Source organism: Natator depressus, chromosome 4, assembly GCF_965152275.1.
Source record: "Natator depressus isolate rNatDep1 chromosome 4, rNatDep2.hap1, whole genome shotgun sequence".
Lineage (NCBI taxonomy): Eukaryota > Metazoa > Chordata > Testudines > Cheloniidae > Natator > Natator depressus.
The window spans coordinates 59,772,588-59,798,238 of NC_134237.1; positions in this window are offsets into that span (position 1 = coordinate 59,772,588).

The following is a 25,651-nucleotide window of genomic DNA, read 5'->3' on the forward strand; positions in this document are numbered from 1 at the left end:
TTAAGTAAAGTCTCAACAGGCTTGAGTGAAGCAACCCTGCACCTGAGGGCAGTTCAGTGATCATTATGGGTGGTATAAAATTTGGTGCCCCTCCCTTTGCCTATCTTCCATTTCTTGAAATAAATTTTACATAGCTGTAAGAGCCTGGGCCTTTAGAAATAATAGCTAAGATTTCCTCTCATTAATCCTTGGTAGCTTATTTGGGTCCCAATTCCGCTTCCACTGAAGTCAGTAGGAGTTTTGCCATTACCTCAGTGGGGACAGGATCAGGTCACCATTGGTTTGGGTCTTCTTTTCCTTTCTCAACCTTGGCAAATATATACCACTTCTTAGCTCACTGTTTTCACTCATGTGCTGGTGGTGAAGCCAGATTTTGAAACATAGGTGTAGGTAATTCCACACATACAATTACCCACTCCTCAGTTATGTTAGAAAATTATTTATTGTTTATTTTATAATGCCAAAATGCACGCCAGGAACTTCATCAGAGACATAGAAAAGACACACACTCTGGCCTAAAGAAATTACAGTCTGCATCCCTAATCCTCCAGCTGGATCTGTACAGGTGGACCCTTGTGTTTGTGGGGAGAAGCTCCAGTGACTTCAATGAGATTCTGTATAAGTGCAAGGATCCAACCTCATGGATTCGATAGCAGGCTAAGGGCCCAAGTTTAAAAGTAATGGTGACCAGCAGCCAGCAGGGACTAGGAGAACAACAATAAAAAATAAAACAAGGGTAACAGCAATATGCTTTTGCTTTTACTTAGGCTTTGTCTATACTTATGGCTAAATCGGCACTGCAGCAATTGATGCAGCAGTATCGATTTAGTGGGTCTGGTGAAGACCTGCTAAGTCGCTGGGAGAGCGCTCTGTACTCCAGCTCCCTGCGAAGCATAAGGTAAGTCAATGGGAGAGCATCTCCGATCAAGACAGTGCAGTGTAGACAGCGCTGTAAGTCGAACTTACATGACTGAAGTAGCATAACTTAGATCGACTTACAGCTTCAGTGAAGATCAGCTCTTAGTTAAAGATACGAGTGCATGGTGTATTTTTTCAGTACCAAATACAATCAAAATAGTGATAAAATAGCAGACTCTTTTATTTTTGGCACTGAGGTTCTTTAGAAGGGATTTAAATAGGAAGATAGTGAGTAGTACATCTTGGGTGTGTGTCTTCAATTCAAGGATAAACAAAAAAGGTCTATTGGCACATGTGGCTTTATGGATTTGTGTTTGTGTAAACTTACTGCATCACAACAGATGGCACTTCTACAGTGGTCAGAGTTAAGAGTGGTAAGGTGTCTTAATGATTGCTCCACTTGGTGGTAATGCAAAACGAAGTGAGTACCATTGAGTAATATACTATGTGTGGGAAAGATTTATGCCTCAGCAATGTTGTGGCTGTTGTTCTTACTACTACAAACTTCCTGGGGTCACGTGGGCTAAATCACTGCCCTTCATGAGCTCTTTATACATATCAAATCATGAAAAATAAGCATATGAGCTTTGGATGCAATAATAATAGATTTATCTGTTGCCAAGGTCTTTCCCATTGCTAACCACTATGATACCTAGAGATGATGTTTCTGCACATTAGTTGGACATTTATGCTAAAATTATTAGAGGTAAAATAACTTACCATGTTATTTAAATCACCATCGTTGGACGTCAGCACTAACATCATATTTAGATGAATGGAGGCAATGGAAATTTCTCTCAAATCTGCCATTTCAGTCTGTACATCTGTAGACTCAGGAAGACAGCACTGCATCTGTTCAGATGATGAATATCAGGTTTGGGTTTGTTTCTTTGCAATCATAAATACTAGAAGCCTAATTTAAAAAAACTGAAAACTTAAATTTTGCAGAAACTGGTCACATGCAGCCCACAGGACATGATTTGTGCAATACAGTTTGAGACATTTTTCGACAGTGTTAGGTGTCAAGATGACCCACCAGATGTCATTTGATGAAATGTTTCTAAAGATCTAACATGCATAGATGAGTAGATATGGGTACAAATGGAAACCACCAGATCTAAACAACTGAAAAACTTGGGAAAATATGGATTTGGGTCCAGCTCCAAACTTTAAGGCTCAAACTTCTTAAGACAAGTAAGGTTTAGATTCAAATTCAGTTCTCAATATCATGGCTATAAAATCCAAGGGATCATAGAAATATAGGACTAAAAGGGACCTTGAGAGTTCATTCTAGTTCACCCCCCTCACACAGGGGCAGGACCGTGTATACCTGACCAAAGCTGTTGATTGTTAGTTGCTAAACTTCTTGTTGTTTTCCCTTTGATTGAGTCTCTCTTGAATACGACTTGCAACCATTCTTTTGTTTTAGCATCTGCAAGTTCAGTGCAGGATAGCGCCGCTCAGGGTGTTACCCTTAATCTTCCGTCCTAGGCATTTCACATGTATGCGGGACTGTATGGTTACTACCATGTGGGGAACCTATGGCCCCACTGTGGTCTCACTTGCAATGTGGTTTCATATCTAAGAGTCATTTGTTCTGCTTAGAAAGGGAATATTACCCATTATTCCAGTTGTGCATACCTGGGGCAGGAGGCATTACAGGATTTCTGGTATTATTGCACACTGTGTCTCTTTCTGTCTCTCCCTCTACCCCCATTCTGTCTGGTCTCTAGTCTACAAGACTGACCTAGGCAGATCAGTGCAGGACAGTATTGTCTGTGAATTAAAAGTCACTTTTTACTAATATTAAGTCTTCCATCTTCCTGCTGTAATGGCTGGAGAGTATTATATAGGTAGGCCAGAAATTGCTTTGGAAAAAATGTTCTTTGTGTTATTTTGCTCCCTTTCTTTGTATATTTGTATAGGAATATGGCTTAAATATTAATTTTATGGTGTGTTTCTCACGAGTTGAATGTAAAGTTCAATTATGCATTCCATCTGCAAAGCTCTGGACATGGAGCCCTGCATTAAACAAAAACACAATGTGTTTCAAGAAAGTAATATGGATATAAAAGTCAGGGAAGAACAGCTCTTCAGCATGCTGATCTCTGTGCAATATCAAAGGGAGAACTTTTAGCCAGACACAAGTTATTCAGTTGGCTCAGAAGAGTGGGCAATACAAGCGCAAGATTATTTCAAGCTATTAATCAAAAGTATCTTGCAAGATATAGACTTGGAAGTTAGATGATTCATTAGATCAATTCAGTATGTTCATCAGAAGCTCTTTTAGCCAGAAAAAGGTAAGTTGGATAAAGGATACAACACTGAAAATAGATTCTCAGGATGATGGCAACATAAAAAAATTGATCCTACATAACAAAATATTTTGACTGTCCAACAACAACATGAACCTGAGCCTCAAACTCAGATTATGTAAATGCTAAGCCAAAATTGGGAGGTAAAACCAACAAGAAAAACAATTAAATGAAGTATAACTTTTAAGGGACAAAACAATCCTTTCACAATGCTAAGTTTCCTCACCATGAAAAGCACAAATCTAATTGTAGAAATGAGTCCTGTTAAAAGAACATGCAGCCCCAAATTCTGGGGCCAGATTAAGTGGCTGTGTAGGGTGCCATACCCAGTGATTGCCATGTAAACTGCCTGTGCCCAGGACTGCTCTGTCCGTGGGGTGGCTGGCCTGACGGTTAGGAAGATGCAGACTGGAATAGCATCTTCCCTATGAGCAGAAGTTGCAGAGCTCATATAGATGAGCTCTCTGAGCCCTAAATACATTTATGCAAATCCTGGTCCCTTCTCTTCCCATTCGTAGAGTTTAAGCCCAAAAGGAACCATTAGATCATCTAGTCATGCTGTATAACTCAGACCAAAGAATTTCATTCAGTTACTCCTATACTGAGGCCCGAAACTTGTGTCTGACTAAAACATATCTTCCTGAAAGGCATCCAGTCCTGACTTCTTTCTGGAAGATACTTTCCTCTTGTGGCTGTGTGAGTTGCTCCAGTTCTGTAGTTGCATTAACTCTCCTGGAGGATCTCTCCACCATCCAGGGAAGGACTGGGGCATGTCTCTCTTTCTTTATACCTAAAAACACATGATTATTTTGCAAGGGGAGGCCTCTTTCCCTCTTTCCCCTTGTCCTTGTCTTCTTTCACACTATCGGTGCTTCTACTATCCCTGGCTGACTGCTGATTTGGACTCATACAGACCCTTTATGGTTTCCACTAGGGGACTGTTGTTTAGCTAGGGAGAAATCTGAATACTTTTCTTGATGTCATTCCACAGTGACCAAATGCCACATCTCTCCTCCCCTGGGAAGGAGTTATGCATTTGTCTGATGATGGAAGGTGTGTGTTTCTATTTGTGGTCTGCGAAATTCCATGGCTGCAGAGCCCAGAGAGACTGCACCTCTCTTTTGGGCGCCTCACCACAGAAGCAGAATTTGGCCCTTCATTTTAGTAATTATAAGACCTGGAAAAAGCCTCATGTTGTGAGCTGACTTTCTGGCGTGCTGTTAATTGAGACAAGACAAAAATAGAATACTCATTTATATAATAGTCAGGGAAGAAACTGTCTTCAAAGTGGTCCAAAGCACCAAAAGAAATGACCATTTACAACACAGCTGTCTTGAACATTACTGACAGCACGTGCCCAGATACTGCTCAGTCCAGATTTAATAATGGAAAACCATGTGATCTTATTAGAAAGCAGTGATGACAAGAACAACAAAGGAGCAGATCTTACCTTCTCCTCTGAGACAACAATCCAAATCTATGTTGGACTGGGAACCTACCAGTTTGCTAAGAATTGAATTTCAAGTGAGACTCCTGAGCCGGTCTGCTTTTTCAATACCATGCATCTTTGGCATATTGTTAAGTGCTCCTGGCAAAGCTGTCAAATATGTCCTTGTAATGGGAGATCTTATTGCAAAAGTTACAGCAGTTAGAATGGGCTTGGAAGGTCTGTCAGTCCTCAGGACTGAATCTATGAGGGTTGGTAGCAGGGTGTTTTCAGTGGAAAATCCTGGACTATGGAACTCACATTCTCTGGGAGCCTCACTGAGCCTGTGTCTGGCCACCTCTTGGGTGCAGTGCAAGAAACATCACTTTTATTTGGCTTTCCCTGAGGGAGGGCTTTTCTTTTTGTTTGTCGGGGTTTCTGTGTGGAGGGGGATAGGTTCAAGCAATACCAATCCATTTCTTCTGCAGGAGTGACATTAGTGGGCTTCCCATGGCATTTTAATGGGCTAAATTATACCCAAGTACCATGGTGATGAGCTCCTAATAAATCTTTACAATAAAAAAACAAGGGTATAACTGATTATTGAACCCCTACACAAAAATTCAAATTGTACCCACACCTCAACCACAGGTACAGATTAGACACCGCAATGCTCACTTCCCCCTTTTCCTGGTAGCTGCTTTTTCTTCCTCCACCACCCTCACATATGCCTCCATCTCTTGCTCATTGCCCCCATCTCCTACACTGCCCACTCAACCCTCCCTTTGTGGGCTTGTCCGCTCTCTGTTCTCTTCTTCTGATGGAGATTGATATCGTTTTTTTCTTATTGAGCCTTTTTCCTAGAGGGTTCACTCCATCCTTTCTCCCTGGGGGCTTTCATCCCTTTCTTAACATTGTGTCTCACTTCCACTTTCTCTTCCTGAGAGCTCTCCTTACTAGAACAAGACAGTTCGTCCACTCTCACTTATTTAAATGAAGAACAGCTTGTCAGGTTTAGGAAAACATTTTCACACCAAACAATGCATAAAATTGCATAGAACTCCAGAGAAGGGTAAATTGAGTACAGTTGGGTACATTTCTGCAGGTCTAGGAAATATGGAGCTAATGTTAGATGCTTTACAACAGCAAGTCCTTGAGTAGTGAAATGATCTGGGAAGCCATCACTGACTCACATACATCATCAGACAAAGACAGTCTGGAAAGCAAGATATCAAATAAGCTGACTGACTCTACAAGTACCATATGGAAACAGACTGAATGAAGAACAAGTGTTAAAAATGCAGGCTACTTAGTGGAAGATTCTCCATCGATCAAGGAAGATCATGGCAGCTTTATATGGAAATTGGCAATGCAGTAAGGACTAGGCTAGGTGAAAGAAAAGGAGGGCCCCAGATGAGAAGACTTCTGATGCTATGCCAGCTGCATCCAAAGGCAGTATTTGAACCTTACCACATCCAAAACACAAATCACAGGATTAATATATCTTAAAATTTAGGAGACACCTTCTATTTGCACTTTTTATGTAAGACCGCTTTTATGGACATTACTGCTGATGATGAGTACTATAGTCCATAGTTAGCTGATGGAAGAGTATTCTCTCTTATTGAATTACCTTGGAAACACAGGTTTCAGAGTAGCAGCCGTGTTAGTCTGTATCCGCAAAAAGAAAAGGAGGACTTGTGGCACCTTAGAGACTAACCAATTTATTTGAGCATAAGCTTTCGTGAGCTACAGCTCACTTCATCGGATGCATGCAGTGGAAAATACAGTGGGGAGATTTATGTACACAGAGAACATGAAACAATGGGTGTTAACATACACACGGTAACGAGAGTGATCAGGTAATGTGATCTATTACCAGCAGGAGAGCGGAGGGGAGGGGAACCTTTTGTAGTGATAATCAAGGTGGGCCATTTCCAGCAGTTGACAAGAATGTCTGAGGAACAGCGGGGGGTGGGGGGGGGAGAATAAACATGGAGAAATAGTTTTACTTTGTGTAATGACCCATCCACTCTCAGTCTCTATTCAAGCCGAAGTTAATTGTATCCAGTTTGCAAATTAATTCCAATTCAGCAGTCTCTCATTGGAGTCTGTTTTTGAAGTTTTTTTGTTGAAGAATTGCCACTTTTAGGTCTGTAATCGAGTGACCAAAGAGATCGAAGTGTTCTCCGACTGGTTTTTGAATGTTATAATTCTTGACGTCTGATTTGTGTCCATTTATTCTTTTACATAGAGACTGTCCAGTTTGGCCAATCTACATGGCAGAGCGGCATTGCTGGCACATGATGGCATATATCACATTGGTGGATGTGCAGGTGAATGAGCCTCTGATAGTGTGGCTGATGTGATTAGGCCCTATGATGGTGTCCCCTGAATAGATATGTGGACACAGTTGGCAATGGGCTTTGTTGCAAGGATAGGTTCCTGGGTTAGTGGTTCTGTTGTTTGGTGTGTGGTTGCTGGTGAGTATTTGCTTCAGGTTGGGGGGCAGTCTGCAAGCAAGGACTGGCCTGTCTCCCAAGATCTGTGAGAGTGATGGGTCATCCTTCAGGATAGGTTGTAGATCCTTGATGATGCGCTGGAGAGGTTTTAGTTGGGGGCTGAAGGTGATGGCTAGTGGCATTCTGTTATTTTCTTTGTTGGGCCTGTCCTGTAGTAGGTAACTTCTGGGTACTCTTGTGGTTCTGTCCATCTGTTTCTTCACTTCAGCAGGTGGGTATTATAGTTGTAAGAACACTTGAATAGGTCGGAATATGAACAAGAGGCTGCTAGGCAGCTCTCCAACACCACTTTCTACAAGCCATTACCCTCTGATCCCTCTGAGGGTTACCAAAAGAAACTACAGCATTTGCTCAAGAAACTCCCTGAAAAAGCACAAGAACAAATCCGCACAGACACACCCCTAGAATCCGAACCAGGGGTATTCTATCTGCTACCCAAGATCCATAAACCTGGAAATCCTGGACGCCCCATCATCTCAGGCATTGGCACCCTGACAGCAAGATTGTCTGGCTATGTAGACTCCCTCCTCAGGCCCTACGCTACCAGCACTCCCAGCTGTCTTCGAGACACCACTGACTTCCTGAGGAAACTACAATCCATCGGTGATCTTCAGATGTATCTTCAGATCTAACCATTATGTCTCCCAAAATCAGATCTGCAAGTCATGTCTTTTGATTGGACAACAGCGACTTCAATAGGATCACAGCAACAACAAGAAAATGAAGTAACAACAAAACAATCAAGGGTCAGAGTTTGCCTGGTCCTTCCCTATTATGCAGAGTGTGTAGGGGAGGTCACATTGAGTCTTCCATTCCCCACTCTTTCTGCCAGGGAAAGGACCAGCAGAATTGCAGCCCCTGAGCTCCAAGCAGCACAGGAGCTGTGCGAGGCTTACTCCCCCAAGGCCACACAATGTATCAAAGAGGAGGAAGTGAGGTCCTGGCTCCACCCACCTTTGTACTGACCAATCAAGGGATAACAGCTGCATCCTACAGCTGGCTGTAGGTACAGGCACACAGCCTCTGTACACCTGCAAACTCCAAGAGCATGCTCCCTCCCTGAAGCAAAATGCCTCCATTGCTTCCCTTTGAAGCAGTGTGGTTGCAAACAGCTGACCATGGATTTTTTGCACAAATCTCACAAACAAACTGCAAGTTATAAACTGCAGCCAGTCCTCTTCCTTCCTAACAGCGTTCTTCCATCTGAAAAGTCTTTTGAACTCTACCACTCAAAATATTTCAGACTAGAAAGGTACAGTAACCATGGACAGTCATTACAGTTCTCAGACATAATTTAGAATGGCTATATGAGAAAGTCTGTGTCTGAGAACCTGGTGCTAATGGATGTAGTGGTGCTGTTTCTGAAGCGAAATGAAAGTACCCATTTGTTTCAATACATTGTAATATGCAGATTTCAACTTCACTGGTTTAATCTCTGTTTATAGTAAGTTGTGCTTTCCAAAAAGAGAATGACTTACCTGGACGAGGGTTCCCTATATTTAAAGAGTAGCAGCAGCTGCACAGCTTCAGTCTGGATTTGAATTTTCGCTCGGTTTGAGGTGTTCGGATCTGGAGGGCTTCTCCACCCAATTTTAAAGACAAGAGCCATTTGCAAACTGGTGTCAGGATCTGAACAGAAATTTCCACAAGGTTCAGTGGTAGTCAGGAAGATCTGGATTCAAGTTCCTCCTCATCTTGAGGTTATTCTGATTTGGGTTTAGGTTTGAATTATATTTGGGCTGGATATTTTTCTAACATTGGAGAAGAATATTCTAGCCCTCTAGTATATTAATGAGACAAACGTGTCAGTTTTAAATAGATATTTTGGAACTAATTGTTTTATGTTTTAGTATAGATGGATTACTTTATATTAATGTTGATCCCTGTCTAATGGAAACTGAGACAGGAATACATGATCAGTACACTTTATGAACTAAGGCCCAGATCCTCAAAGATATTTAGGCACATAACTCCCATTGATTTCAATGGGAGTGCAATGGAGTGACCTGTCCTTTTAAGTGCTGGCGGCCTGCAGCTGGCCAGCCTTGTCCACTTAGCCCTGTCTGCCATACCTGGGATAGGGCAGGGGATAGTAGAATCAGATGGGTATGGAGGAACTAATTCCCCTGTAAACAGCAGCAGGAAGCAACAGAGAGGGGAAAGCCACCAGAATGAGGATGGCAGAGGCCTACTGAGAAATGGCTTCCAGGGGTAAAGTTCCAGCAGGAAACCCTGAGATATCAGGTGGGAATTGGGAAAAACTACGGAGACTGCTGGCAGTGAGTAGAGTCCATCAAGAGGAGACCCTGAATTTTCAGGGAAAAAGGATCCCAGGCAGAGAGAGTCTGGGAGACCCCCAGTGGGAAAGAGAGAGAGTAAGGACTTATGAAGATTTGAGAGCTTTATTTTGGGATTGATTTTGTTGTTTTAATAAATCTAGCCCTTAGGAAGGGTGTGGCTGAACCAGAGATGAGTGTTCTGGCAGGTTGATTTAGAGGGTCTTGAGCTGAAGAAGAGGGAAACTGTAGCAGGGTGTCTGATGGGATGCTTAGGAGATGGTTGTTCTGTTGTCAAGGAGTTAAGTGTCTAAATGCCTTTTGACGATCTGGGCCTAAAGACCAATCATGGAAGATGTTGAGTACTGCCTGACTGATGCTGAGGATCCTCAGTTCCCACTGTTGTGGCACCTTGAAGGATTAGGCCTTAACCATCTAATGATTTCTTATGAAAATCAGTTTAATACCTGGAGCTAAATTCATCCTTGATTTGTCTTCTCTGAAGCTATTGGAAGTGCACCACGGTTGAATACCAGATCCTGAATCTTTAAGCTTTGGTTTTGTTTGCTGGTAGCTTTCACTTGGACTGTGTGGTTCTCGCAAGACATGACTATGAAATATATTTTTAAAAATACAAATATTTTAAAAATGAGCAACATTTAATTGTAAGTATACAAAATCAAATATTCTCTCTCCCTTCCACTGTCCCCTCTGCTGTAATGTTTAGATATATGTTTCTAATGATCAAATGGATTTAGGCCAAAATTTGCAAATGAAAATCTGCCTTCAGCCGAAAACTTCACTGTGAGATTTTTATTACCCAGTATTCATCTCTTGAAACTGAGGGTCAAATTCTGTTCTCAAATGTGAGCCACTCCTACTGCTGCCAACGTCAATTGTATGTGCAATATTGCCAACCCCAAAAGCTGAAAAAACATGAGGCAGATCCCCAAAATAATGAGATTTTAAAAAATCATGTTTTTTGGTCTCATCTGACTTCCTCTATTGATGCTTAATGTGTGTGACAAAGTGTCACCAGGTCTCTCAAACCTATGATGAATAAGGCAATTTTTGGCCCTTGCTGCAGGGTGTCTCAGCAGTGTCCTCTGCTGAGATCAGGCCTCATTGTGCTAGGCACTGTACAAATACATACCAAGAGACAGTCCATGCCCCAAAGAGCTCATAATCTAGCACAAAGCATGAGTGAGTGGGGACTGAGTTGGGACTCTCTGAACTTCTCTCATCTCAGGGCTACCAAACTTCCTTTATATGGGAACAGTTTTAATCGTTGAAGATCTGTGCAGAATTCAGACTGGTGACCTACAGGTGGAAGGCTCTATATCAATGACCAGAGGCATTCAGTCACCCATAAGTGCTCACGATACATCTTTGACAATGAGGCTGCTTTCTGGAAAGAAATATTTATTAAATCAGGTTCTAAACTGTCTGGTATTTACACAGGCCAGGTTTTCCCTGCTGGATACGCAGTCAAAGCCTCCTACACTTGCTCTCAGCTAACACTCCCATTAACCAAAGAATAAAACTGCAACAGAATATTAGCCCAAATCCCAAATTACTGCTAAATACAATGTTTTGCCATATGCAATCATACCAGGCCCTTATGCTAACTCTTATACATATATAGCCATTTCACCCTCAGATGCGTTATCATTAAAATTGAACCCATGACCTTCAGATCCATACCACAGACCTATTCCACTTCTCCTGTAGGTGTAATTAGCTCTTGGTATATCATGCAAGCATGATATAAGGACAAATCTTTGAAATCCTTACTAGGAAAAATTACCATTAGCAACTTGGCAATACTAATTGTCACACACACTGGGTAGAAAGGAGTTCAAAAATCAAAAGACAGACCCAACCCCCTTTTTAAAAAAAAAATCATGATTTTGGGGCCAATCTCATTTTGGGGACTATTTATTGCCCTAGATCTGTTCACAGAACTCCCATTGCTATCAAAGTACAGTATATGGCTCTTAGAACTGAAACAGACAACAACAGACATCTTAAATTAAATTTAAAATGACACTACCAATAGTATAATTCTACTTAAGCTTTTGATTTTATTAGTTGCAAGGGATAATTGCAACCAGAAATTCCTTATGAAAAAGTATTACTGAGCAAATATTATTACACTGATATGAGGCATATAAGTAATTTTCTTGCACACATCAGCAATAAATCTCTGTAAAGGGCCTGTTAAACAGGAAGCAAGAAAACAGAGATGAGGGAGCTGCCAAAAGTTAAGATAGTTTAACATTCATGTCATTTCTTTGAAGCTCTTGCTCTATGTCTTTTTCTCTGTAGGCTTGTCAAGCATTCAGCAAAGTCAAATGACCCTGGTAGACAACAGGCATGCTTGAATATAGTCAGGTATTCTGTTTTCAGTGGCATGATTGATATTCTTAGTGCTTTATCCCCTCCCAAAAAATGTCACTGGCTTCTGCACTGCTTAAAGTCTGTCACACAAAACAACTTGAAGTCCCACCTGAAAGATGGCAACAATAAAATATCACCTTAAAAGAGTTTTGGGTGGTGAATAGGAAGATAACTTCCTGAGCTTGTACATTTCAATGTTAATACAAGACACTTAAATAAACTAACTCTAGTAACATTTGGGAAGCTCCCATGTAAGTCTATGGCAGTTCTGCAATTGACTTCAGTGGGATTAGGACTGATCCCATTATGCACAATTAATCATGGACATCAATGTCTGTGCATATGAAAACCCTCTTTAACACCATAGGAAGATGCATCTAGAGGACAGGTCTACATGGGAAATTTTTGCCATTCAGTGCACTGGCATTGTGCTATGCATACCAGGCAATTTTGTGGGGAAAAGTTTTTTGTCTAATTTTGAATATGTAGCTACTGCCCTCCCATAATATCATGGTCAGGGCTGTTTATTTTCTCACTTCCCCTGTGCTGCATGGATTCTCTTCTGGCATTTCAAGTAGCTGAGGTATCACGTATATACAATCTCATCTACATGGTGCAACAATGAAGACTTCCCTTGGACCGCACTGCTTCCCGCAGCCCCCATTGGCCTGGAGTGGCGAACCGCGGCCAGTGGGAGCTGCAATCGGCCGAACTTGCGGATGTGGCAGGTAAACAAACTGGTCCGGCGCACCAGGGGCTTTCCCTGAACAAGTGGTGGACCGGCTTTGAGAACCACTGCTCTAGAGCCAAGCTCTAAGATATTCACAAAATCTTCTGGAACTCCGCTCCCATGAGCTCCTGCTTTGAGTACAGATGTACACTAATTTACTATCCTTACTATCTGCCCACTTTCCCTTTAGTTCCTCTTAAGTTAACTTCTAATCATCTAAACTTTAATCACCACATATAATAAAATTAAAGTAATAATGATCCTTTTTGATAGTATGGCATTTTCTCTGTGAATGTTGTAGCTAGTAAATGCTAAATGCCAAGATGTTTATGAGAAACAGATTTTTAAACAGATCCCAAAAAATGCATTTATATTTCATGCACAGATAATAAAAAGATAAGGTAACCATTGTCTAAAGAAATGTGTACTCTGTTATACATTTTTTTCATCATCCTAAAACTATTTTTTAAATGACCTGTGTCTGTTTCAGAAATATTTTTTCTTTTTCTAACATTTAAACCACTTTTTCAAATGTTCTTGCTAACTGACATTATTATGTAGGCATAAACAAAAACACCACACAGAATTCTCACTCTGTTTATTAATTAATCAATCAGATTACCTGGTTCCACAATCTGAGTGCCTTGTATAGTGTGTGTATATATGTGAATTTCTATACAAGTCACTCTTTAAGAGTGGAACCAGCCAATCTGATTAATTCAAACCTTTAAATTATTCCACTAGGTCATTTTAATGATGAAGATTCAGATTTGGGACAAAAGTGCCTACCTACTAATTTTGGACTGTTTTGATTTATGAGCTATTTATCTTTAAATGCCTGCCTGAAGCAAAAGTGATCTATGCTGCCTGCATCTTGAAAATAATCAAATGATGTAAAATGTTTAAAAAAAAAATCATGTTGTCAAATAGTTCTATTAGGTGCTAGGAATCAGAATCTCTAGGTTGTATTCCTGGCTCTGCTACTAATTTTCTATGGGTGAGGCAGTTAATTTCTCTTTGACTTGTTTTATCCATCTGTAAAGAGGTGACCTGGGATTCTTGCGAAGTTTAATCATTATTATTTGTCATTTGCATTAGATCTATAACAACGCTTGTTACTATAATACAAAATACTGTTTTTAAAACTAATCCATTAGTGTAATCAGTTACTGTAATTAGTCAATGGGACTATTCATGTGCTTAAGTACCTTGCTGAATCAACTCCTTAGAACAGCATGTCCTGCCCATCCACTTTGACCTCCCAGCACCTTGGTGCAATGGACTGTGAAGCCCCGGACATGGGCACAAGTTGAGCAGGAGCACGTGCAAATCTTGGTATTAGTAGCAAATATTTAGACAGAACTTTGAAAGAGCAAAGAGGAGATGAGCTGCTAGTGGTGGTTGTATTCTTATGCATGTAATATAATACAAAAAAACCCCGAAAAACACATGGAACACTATGCTTGTGTGTTGTTTCCCTTTGCCCTCACCTTTCGCATGTGTTGTCATCTCTGAGCCCTGGTCTACATTAGGAGTTGAGGTCGAATTTAGCAGCATTAAATCAATTTAACCCTGCACCCGTCCACACGATGAAGCCCTTTTTTTCGACTTAAAGGGCTCTTAAAATCGATTTCCTTACTCCACCCCCGACAAGGGGATTAGCGCTGAAATCGGCTGGGTCGAATTTGGGGTACTGTGGACACAATTAGATGGTATTGGCCTCCGGGAGCTATCCCAGAGTGCTCCATTGTAACCGCTCTGGACAGCATTCTCAACTCAGATGCACTGGCCAAGTAGACAGGAAAAGGCCTGCGAACTTTTGAATTTCACTTTCCTGTTTGGCCAGCATGGCAAGCTGCAGGTGACCATGCAGAGCTCATCAGCAGAGGTGAGTATGATGGAGTCCCAGAATCGCAAAAGAGCTCCAGCATGGACCGAATGGGAGATACGGGATCTGATCACTGTATGGGGAGAGGAATCCGTACTATCAGAACTCCGTTCCAGCTTTCGAAATGCCAAAACATTTGTCAAAATCTCCCAGGGCATGAAGGAGAGGCCATAACTGGGACCCGAAGCAGTGCCACGTGAAACTTAAGGAGCTGAGGTAAGCCTACCAGAAAACCAGAGAGGCGAACGGCTGCTCCGGGTCAGAGCCCAAAACATGCCGCTTCTATGATGAGCTGCATGCCATTTTATGGGGTTGAGTCACCACTACCCCAGCCGTGTTGTTTGATTCCTTCAATGGAAATGGAGGCAGTACTCCCCGAACCCACCCAAGGCTGCCTCCCGGACCCGCCAGACGGAGAAGGGACCTCTGGTGAGTGTACCTTTTAAAATACTATACATGGTTTAAAAGCAATCATGTTTAATGATTAATTTGCCCTGGCATTCGTGGCTCTCCTGGATATACTCCCAAAGTCTTTGCAAAAGGTTTCTGGGGAGGGCAGCCTTACTCCATCCACCATGGTAGGACACTTTATCACTCCAGGCCAGTAGCACGTACTCGGGAATCATTGTAGAACAAAGCATTGCAGTGTATGTTTGATGGCATTCAAACAACATCCATTCTTTATCTCTGTGTTATCCTCAGGAGAGTGATATCATTCATGGTCACCTGGTTGAAATAGGGTGCGTATCTTAAGGGGACATTCAGAGGTGCCCGTTCCTGCTGGGCTGTTTGTTTGCCTGTGGCTGAACAGAAATGTTCCCTGCTGTTAGCCATGGGGAGGAGGTGGGGGGAGGGGCTAGCCACGCACTGAGGGGAGGCAAAATGCGACCTTGGAATGAAAGCACATGTGCTATGTATGTAATGTTAACAGCAAGGTTTACCGTGAAGGAGTGTACCCATTGTTCTATAAAATGTGTCTTTTTAAATACCATTGTCCCTTTTTTTTTCTCCACCAGCTGCATGTGTTTCAAGGATCACAGGATCTTCTCCTTCCCAGAGGCTAGCAAAGATTAGAAGGTGAAAAAAACGCACTCGCGATTAAATGTTCTCTGAGCTCCCTGTCCTCCCACACTGACAGAGCACAGACGAACGCGTGGAGGCAGACAACGTCAGAGTGCAGGAAAGCATAAAATGACCAGGAGGAGAGGTGGCGGGCTGAAGAGAGTAAGTGGAGGGCTGAAGAGAGGGCTGAAGCTGAAAGGTGGCGGCAGCGTGATGAGAGGAGGCAGGATTCAATGCTGAGGCTGCTGGAGGATCAAACTAATATGCTCCAGCATATGGTTGAGCTGCAGGAAAGGCAGCTGGAGCACAGACCGCCGCTACAGCCCCTGTGTAACCAACCACCCTCCTCCCCAAGTTCCATATCCTCCTCACCCAGATGCCCAAGAATGCGGTGGGGGGGCCTCCGGCCACCCAGCCACTGCACCCCAGAGGATTGCCCAAGCAACAGAAGGCTGGCATTCAATAAGTTTTAAAGTTTTAAACTTTTAAAGTGCTGTGTGGTCTTTTCCTTCCCTCCTCCACCACCCCTCCTGGTGCTTCTCTCCTCCACCACCCCTCCCGGGCTACCTTGGCAGTTATCCCCCTATTTGTGTGATGAATTAATAAAGAATGCATGAATGTGAAGCAACAATGACTTTATTGCCTCTGTAAGTGGTGATCGAAGGGAGGACGGGAGGGTGGTTAGCTTACAGGGAACTAGAGTGAACCAAGGGTCGGGGGGTTTCATCAAGGAGAAACAAACAGAACTTTCACACTGTAGCCTGGCCAGTCATGAAACTGGTTTTCAAAGCTTCTCTGATGCGCACTGCGCCCTCCTGTGCTCTTCTAACCACCCTGGTGTCTGGCTGTGCATAACCAACCACCAGGCGATTTGCCTCAACCTCCCACCCTGCCATAAACGTCTCCCCCTTACTCTCACAGAGATTGTGGAGCGCACAGCAAGCAGTAATAACAGTGGGAATATGGGTTTCGCTGAGGTCTAACCGAGTCAGTAAACTGCACCAGCGCACTTTTAAATGTCCAAATGCACATTCTACCACCATTCTGCACTTGAACAGCTCCTGACTTCTGTCCAGGGTGCCTGTGTATGGCTTCATGAGCCATGGCATTAAGGGGTAGGCTGGATCCCCAAGTATAACTATAGGCATTTCAACATCCGCAACGGTTATTTTCTGGGCTGGGAATAAAGTTCCTTCCTGCAGCTTTTGAAACAGACCAGAGTTCCTGAAGATGCGAGCGTCATGTACCTTTCCCAGCCATCCCACGTTGATGTTGGAGAAACGTCCCTTGTGATCCACCAGTGCTTGCAGCACTATTGAAAAGTACCCCTTGCGGTTTATGTACTCGCTGGCTTGGTGCTCTGGTGGCAAGATAGGGATATGGGTTCCATCTATGGCCCCACCACAGTTAGGGAATCCCATTGCAGCAAAGCCATCCACTATGACCTGCACATTTCCCAGGGTCACTACCCTTGATATCAGCAGATCTTTGATTGCATTGGCTACTTGCATCACAGCAGCCCCCACAGTAGATTTGCCCACTCCAAATTGATTCCCGACTGACTGAGAAGGAGGCGGGTGGTGGTGGTCGGGGACTCTCTCCTCCGGGGGACTGAGTCATCTATCTGCTGCCCTGACCGGGAAAACCGAGAAGTCTGCTGCTTGCCAGGGGCTAAGATTCGTGATGTGACGGAGAGACTGCCGAGACTCATCAAGCCCTCGGATCGCTACCCCTTCCTGCTTCTCCACGTGGGCACCAATGATACTGCCAAGAATGACCTTGAGCAGATCACTGAGGACTACGTGGCTCTGGGAAGAAGGATAAAGGAGTTTGAGGCGCAAGTGGTGTTCTCGTCCATCCTCCCCGTGGAAGGAAAAGGACGGGGCAGGGACCGTCGGATCGTGGAAGTCAACGAATGGCTACGCAGGTGGTGTCGGAGAGAAGGCTTTGGATTCTTTGACCATGGGATGGTGTTCCATGAAGGAGGAGTGCTGGGCAGAGACGGGCTCCATCTTACGAAGAGAGGGAAGAGCATCTTTGCGAGCAGGCTGGCTAACCTAGTGAGGAGGGCTTTAAACTAGGTTCACCGGGGGAAGGAGACCAAAGCCCTGAGGTAAGTGGGAAAGCGGGATACCGGGAGGAAACACAGGCAGGAATGTCTGTGAGAGGCGGGCTCCTGCCTCATACTGAGAAGGAGGGGCGATCAGCAGGTTATCTCAAGTGCTTATATACAAATGCACAAAGCCTTGGAAACAAGCAGGGAGAACTGGAGGTCCTGGTGATGTCAAGGAATTATGACGTGATTGGAATAACAGAGACTTGGTGGGATAACTCACATGACTGGAGTACTGTCATGGATGGTTATAAACTGTTCAGGAAGGACAGGCAGGGCAGAAAAGGTGGTGGAGTAGCACTGTATGTAAGGGAGCAGTATGACTGCTCAGAGCTCCGGTACGAAACTGCAGAAAAACCTGAGTGTCTATGGATTAAGTTTAGAAGTGTGAGCAACAAGAGTGATGTAGTGGTGGGAGTCTGCTATAGACCACCGGACCAGGGGGATGAGGTGGATGAGGCTTTCTTCCGGCAACTCGCAGAAGCTACTAGATCACATGCCCTGGTTCTCATGGGTGACTTTAATTTTCCTGATATTTGCTGGGAGAGCAATACAGCGGTGCATAGACAATCCAGGAAGTTTTTGGAAAACGTAGGGGACAATTTCCTGGTGCAAGTGCTAGACGAGCCAACTGGGGGGGAGCTTTTCTTGACCTGCTGCTCACAAACAGGGAAGAATTAGTGGGGGAAGCAAAAGTGGACGGGAATCTGGGAGGCAGTGACCATGAGTTGGTTGAGTTCAGAATCCTGACGCAGGGAAGAAAGGTACGCAGCAGGATACGGACCCTGGACTTCAGGAAAGCAGACTTCGACTCCCTCAGGGAGCGGATGGGTAGGATCCCCTGGGGGACTAACATGAAGGGGAAAGGAGTCCAGGAGAGCTGGCTGTATTTCAAGGAATCCCTGTTGAGGTTACAGGGACAAACTATCCCGATGAGTCGAAAGAATAGTAAATATGGCAGGCGACCAGCTTGGCTTAACGGTGAAATCCTAGCGGATCTTAAACATAAAAAAGAAGCTTACAAGAAGTGGAAGGTTGGACATATGACCAGGGAAGAGTATAAAAATATTGCTCGGGCATGTAGGAATGAAATCAGGAGGGCCAAATCGCACCTGGAACTGCAGCTAGCAAGAGATGTCAAGAGTAACAAGAAGGGTTTCTTCAGGTATGTTGGCAACAAGAAGAAAGCCAAGGAAAGTGTGGGCCCCTTACTGAATGAGGGAGGCAACCTAGTGACAGAGGATGTGGAAAAAGCTAATGTGCTCCATGCTTTTTTTGCCTCTGTCTTCACTAACAAGGACAGCTCCCAGACTGCTGCGCTGGGCATCGCAACATGGGGAGTAGATGGCCAGCCCTCTGTGGAGAAAGAGGTGGTTAGGGACTATTTAGAAAAGCTGGACGTGCACAAGTCCATGGGGCCGGACGAGTTGCATCCAAGAGTGCTAAAGGAATTGGCGGATGTGATTGCAGAGCCATTGGCCATTATCTTTGAAAACTCGTGGCGAACGGGGGAAGTCCCAAATGACTGGAAAAAGGCTAATGTAGTGCCAATCTTTAAAAAAGGGAAGAAGGAGGATCCTGGGAACTACAGGCCAGTCAGCCTCACCTCAGTCCCCGGAAAAATCATGGAGCAGGTCCTCAAGGAATCAATCCTGAAGCACTTACACGAGAGGAAAGTGATCAGGAACAGTCAGCATGGATTCACCAAGGGTGGGTCATGCCTGACTAATCTAATAGCCTTCTATGATGAGATTACTGATTCTGTGGATGAAGGGAAAGCAGTGGATGTATTGTTTCTTGACTTTAGCAAAGCTTTTGACACGGTCTCCCACAGTTTTCTTGTCAGCAAGTTAAAGAAGTATGGGCTGGATGAATGCACTATAAGGTGGGTAGAAAGTTGGCTAGATTGTCGGGCTCAACGGGTAGTGATCAATGGCTCCATGTCTAGTTGGCAGCCGGTGTCAAGTGGAGTGCCCCAGGGGTCGGTCCTGGGGCCGGTTTTGTTCAATATCTTCATAAATGATCTGGAGGATGGTGTGGATTGCACCCTCAGCAAATTTGCGGATGATACTAAACTGGGAGGAGTGGTAGATACGCTGGAGGGCAGGGATAGGATACAGAGGGACCTAGACAAATTGGAGGATTGGGCCAAAAGAAACCTGATGCGGTTCAATAAGGATAAGTGCAGGGTCCTGCACTTAGGACGGAAGAACCCAATGCACAGCTACAGACTAGGGACCGAATGGCTAGGCAGCAGTTCTGCGGAAAAGGACCTAGGGGTTACAGTGGACGAGAAGCTGGATATGAGTCAGCAGTGTGCCCTTGTTGCCAAGAAGGCCAATGGCATTTTGGGATGTATAAGTAGGGGCATAGCGAGCAGATCGAGGGACGTGATCGTTCCCCTCTATTCGACATTGGTGAGGCCTCATCTGGAGTACTGTGTCCAGTTTTGGGCCCCACACTACAAGAAGGATGTGGATAAATTGGAGAGAGTCCAGCGAAGGGCAACAAAAATGATTAGGGGTCTGGAACACATGACTTATGAGGAGAGGCTGAGGGAACTGGGATTGTTTAGTCTGCAGAAGAGAAGAATGAGGGGGGATTTGATAGCTGCTTTCAACTACCTGAGAGGTGGTTCCAGAGAGGATGGTTCTAGACTATTCTCAGTGGTAGAAGAGGACCGGACAAGGAGTAATGGTCTCAAGTTGCAGTGGGGGAGGTTTAGGTTGGATAGTAGGAAAAACTTTTTCACTAGGAGGGTGGTGAAACACTGGAATGCGTTTCACTAGGGAGGTGGTAGAATCTCCTTCCTTGGAAGTTTTTAAGGTCAGGCTTGACAAAGCCTTGGCTGGGATGATTTGATTGGGGATTGGTCCTGCTTTGAGCAGGGGGTTGGACTAGATGACCTCCTGAGGTCCCTTCCAACCCTGATATTCTATGATTCTATGATTCTCTGACCAGTAGCTGTCTGGCGTTGCAAGCTTCCACAGGGCTATTGCCACTTGCTTCTCAACTGTGAGGGCTGCTCTCATCTTGGTATTCTTGTGCCTCAGGGCAGGGGAAAGCAAGTCACAAAGTTCCATGAAAGTGCCCTTATGCATGCAAAAGTTTCGTGCCACTGGGAATCGTCCCAGACCTGCAACACTATGTGGTCCCACCAGTCTGTGCTTGTTTCCCGGGCCCAGAATCGGCGTTCCATTGCATGAGCCTGCCCCATTAGCACCATGATGCCCACATTGCCAGGGCCCGTGCTTTGAGAGAAGTCTGTGTCCATGTCCTCATCACTTTCGTCACCATGCTAACGTCGCCTACTCGCCCGGTTTCGCTTTGCCAGGTTCTGGTGCTGCATATACTGCTGGATAATGCGCGTGGTGTTTAATGTGCTCCTAATTGCCAAAGTGATCTGAGTGGGCTCCATGCTTGCCGTGGTGTTGCGTCTGCACAGAAAAAAGGCACGGAACGATTGTCTGCCTTTGCCCTGATGGAGGGAGGGGCAACTGACGACATGGCTTACAGGGTTGGCTTACAGGGAATTAAAATCAACAAAGGGGGTGGCTTTGCGAGAAACCGAATGTCCCCCTCAAGGATAGAACTCAAAACCTCAAGGATAGAACTCAAACCTGGGTTTAGCAGGCCGTTGATTTCACAGAGGGAAGGAGGAGAAAATGAATACAAAACAAATCTGGTCTATTTCTTGTTTTGAGCCACTTCATCTATCTTTATACATCTTGCTGGCAGCAGACTGTGCAGTACAACCGCTAGCCATCGTCATCTCCTGGGTGCTCGGCAGAAGACAGTGCAGCATGACTCCTGGCCATCATCTTCTGGTAGCTGCAGATTAAAAGACAGTGCACTGCCGATAGGACTGAATCGCCATGAGATGAAACTTAAAAGGGAAATGACCTGGCTGAGTCACTCCCATGTTTGCCCAGGCGCCCGGTTAAAAGAGCACCCAGGACTACGTCGACGACGGCTACCAGTCATACTGCCCTGTCTGCTGCCAAAAGGCAATAAACTGCTGTTGTGTAGCAGTGCAGTACCACGTCTGCCAGCACCCAGGAGACATACGGTAACAGTTAGCTGAGCGGGCTCCATGCTTGCCGTGCTATGGCATCTGCGCAGGTAACTCAAGAAAAAAGGCGCAAAACGATTGTCTGCCCTTGCTTTCACGGAGTGAGGGAGAGAGGGAGGGAACGGGGGCCTGACGATATGTACCCAGAACCACCCGCGACAATGTTTTAGCCCCATCAGGCACTGGGATTTTTACCCAGAATTCAGATGGGCGGCGGAGACTGCGGAAACTATGGGATAGCTACCCACAGTGCAACGCTCCGGAAGTCGACGGTTGCCTCGGTACTGTGGACACACTCCGCTGACTACATGCACTTAGAGCATTTGTGTGGGGACACACACAATCGACTGTATAAAATCGCTTTCTACAAAACCGACTTCTATAAATTTGACCTAATTTCGTAGTGTAGACATATGAGAATGGAAGCTACGGGGGACACATCTATACAGTCAGCAGCACATTTTGGGTGCTAGTGTAATGCAACTCATTAGCATCATCATAGGTGATTTGCCCCATGGATATTTTTAAACCAATGGGCATTTTGTTTGTATTTAGTTTAACACTTCAGTATTAGCAAATGATCAAATAAGCATTGATCACCTGAATGGAGGACAGTCTGTGCTACAATAATGAATCAATTGAACTGACTTACAATGGATTTGATTTTGAACATTTTCAGAAAAATTACAACTATTACTTTTGGCAAATCTTCTGCTTAAAGAAAAAAATCTTTCCAGCTTAGTAGCTGGACATAAAAATGAACAACTTAATGAGAACAGGATTTCTTAGAAGCAGGAAAAATATTTCTTTAGGGCCCTGTAATCTCAAACTTGAGAGGTTTTTTTTTTATATAAAACATTTTTTTAAAAAAAGAAACCACCAATATGTGTTAAAAGTTGTACAATAATGTAATTAATTACTCCCTCAGTTCAACAAGAAAATAAAATGAATAGGTCACACACACACTGTAATGCTTGTGAATTACTTCAGTCTGTCTTCACATTCAAACAAACCTGTCGCATAAGCTCAAGGCAAGAATGTTAATTGAATGCAGGACATGTTTATAAATCTCATGCAGTGAACAGTTTGGCGGGTGCCTCTGCTTTTCATTCTCATCGTTGTGCTGTCCATAATTAAACTTCTGAATTTTGAGTGAAATGAAGGGCTTGTTTCTGGTGTCAACAGGACTGCTCGGGGCTCAAGAACAACTTCTGAAAAACTACTACCTAGCAGTCACTGCTTTGCTCTTCAGACGAACAAAGCAGAAGATTGAATGACTCAACAATGCTCTGTTCTAGTTAAATAACATTGTGATTTTTTGGAATAGATTATCCAGTTAAGACTTCACTTTGCTACTCAGTTCCTATAAACAATGTTTTTTTTTTTTTACTTTTCCAAATATTTTTGAGCTGGTATGTTCCTGAGTCATGCACTTCCTTTTCCCTGTAAACAAATGACTACATAGCTTCTTTGTTAAATAACTGAAGAGTATTATACAACACAAGAGGTAATTAACCACAAAAGTCTATGTATGTGCACACGTGCATTCACACACATACAAGTATACAGTGCAGATGGGCTTCAGATCCGAACCCCTCTCTATTTCCAAATTTAGGGCCTGATCCAATGCCCATTAAAATCAATGGGAATATGTTCAATGACTTAAAGTGTTGAATTAGGCTCTTGGCAGGGAGAGTTAAATGTAAATACATTGATTAGCCAAACTCCTATGTACATTTCCTTATTTTGCCCATTGTTTCAAGGAGTTTCTGTATAGTTAATATTCAGTCAAAACATCACATACTCTTTAACATTCTGAACATATGGTACCATAAAGACTTCAGTCCACCATAACTGCACAACACAGTTGGATGACTTTATTTTTTAAATTAAAATTAAGCTCAGTTTTTCTCTATTTTTCATCTTCCATACAAGTGCAGGTTTTCTGGGTATGGGGGACATCAACAGCTGTTCATTTTTTCTCCTTGTGGTTCTTTTTAAACTGCTCTGTCTTCTTATTAGTGTCCTGGCAGAGGGGACTCCCACTTTTCTAGCTTGGGGTAAATAGCATAGGTCTAATCCATATCTGGAAAGCACTTTTATCTCCTCCATTTGGAAAGTGATATGTGAGTGAAAATTACTATTATTACTTAAAAAGAATGAGGAGTACTTGTGGCACCTTAAAGATAACAAATGTATTTGAGCATAAGCTTTCATGGGCTAAAGCCCACTTCATCAGATGTATGCAGTGGAAAATACAGTAGGAAGATAGATATATATATATATAGAGAGAGAGAGAGAGAACATGAAAAAATGGGGGTTGCCATACCAATGCTAATGAGACTAATCGATTAAGGTGGGCTATTATCAGCAGTAGAAAAAAACTTTTGTAGTGATCTCTATCAAGTGTTCTTACAACTACAATACCCACCTGCTGAAGTGAAGCCCCCAACCTGAAGCAAATACTCACCAGCAAACACACAACAAAAACACTAACCCAGGAACCTATCCTTGCAACAAAGCCCATTGCCAACTGTGTCCACATATCTATTCAAGGGACACCATCATAGGACCTAATCACATCACCCACACTATCAGAGGCTCGTTCACCTGCACATCTACCATTGTGATATATGCCATCATGTGCCAGCAATGCCGCTTTGCCACGTACATTGGCCAAACCGGACAGTGTCTACGCAAAAGAATAAATGGACACAAATCAGACGTCAAGAATTATAACATTCAAAAACCAGTCGGAGAACACTTCAACCTCCGTGGACACTCAGTTACAGACCTAAAAGTCGCAATTATTCAACAAAAAAAACAGACTTCAACGAGAGACTGCAGAACTGGAATTAATTTGCAAACTGGACACCATTAAATTAGGCTTGAATAAAGACTGAGAGTGGATGAGTCATTACACAAACTAAAAACTATTTCCCCATGCTAATTTTCCCCCTACTGTTACTCACACCTTCTTGTCAACTGTTTGAAATGGGCCATCCTGATTATCACTCCAAAATTTTTTTTCTTCTGCTGATAATAGTCCACCTTAATCAATTAGTCTCGTTAGAGTTAGTATGGCAACCCCCATATTTTCATGTTCTCTGAGTGTGTGTGTATATATATATATATATATTCCTACTGTATTTTCCACAGCATGCATTTGATGAAGTGGGCTTTAGCCCACGAAAGCTTATGTTCAAATAAATTTGTTAGTCTGTAAGGTGCCACAAGTACTCCTCGTTCTTTTTGCAGATACAGACTAACACGGCTACCACTCTGAAACCTATAATTACTTAAATATTTTTCCTACCATAAGACACACTTTTTCCCCTCACTATTTACTGTAGTTGAATACAGACTTAATTTGAGGTAGAGAAATTCTTCTTCTGTTATCTATCTTTAAATTTGTTTTATCTGAGTGTTAACATTTGCAGAAATAACAAATTTAAAATAAAATATCTGCCGCTGAAGTGTCTTTGAAATGCCGTTGAAATGATTATTGTGGAATGAGCCAGGATGTGAGTTATAAGATGACCAGATGAGAGGGAAACCTGCATGTTACAATATGACACAGTATCCATGGTGATAGTCCCTATATCTCTAGCCTAGTGGCTTCCTTAGGGAATGTCTCAAAATGGAAAAAGGGCAGTGCAGATGTCTTCACTGCTATGAATTCCTCCTATGAAACTTTAAGCAAGGAGTCCAGGTAGAAGAATATTCTATTTTATAATCGCTTTCACTGCTATGAAATTTTTCATTAAGTCCCATATTATACTGTAACAAACCATTTCTGTGTGGATGAAGCTCCATGAATTCTCCATAGGTCACCCAGAGTAACTCTTGCCTCAAACAAGAATTAACCTCAAAAATTACCAGTGATGTCTTTGAACTTTTTAAGAGAAAATTTTGATTGGGAAAAATGA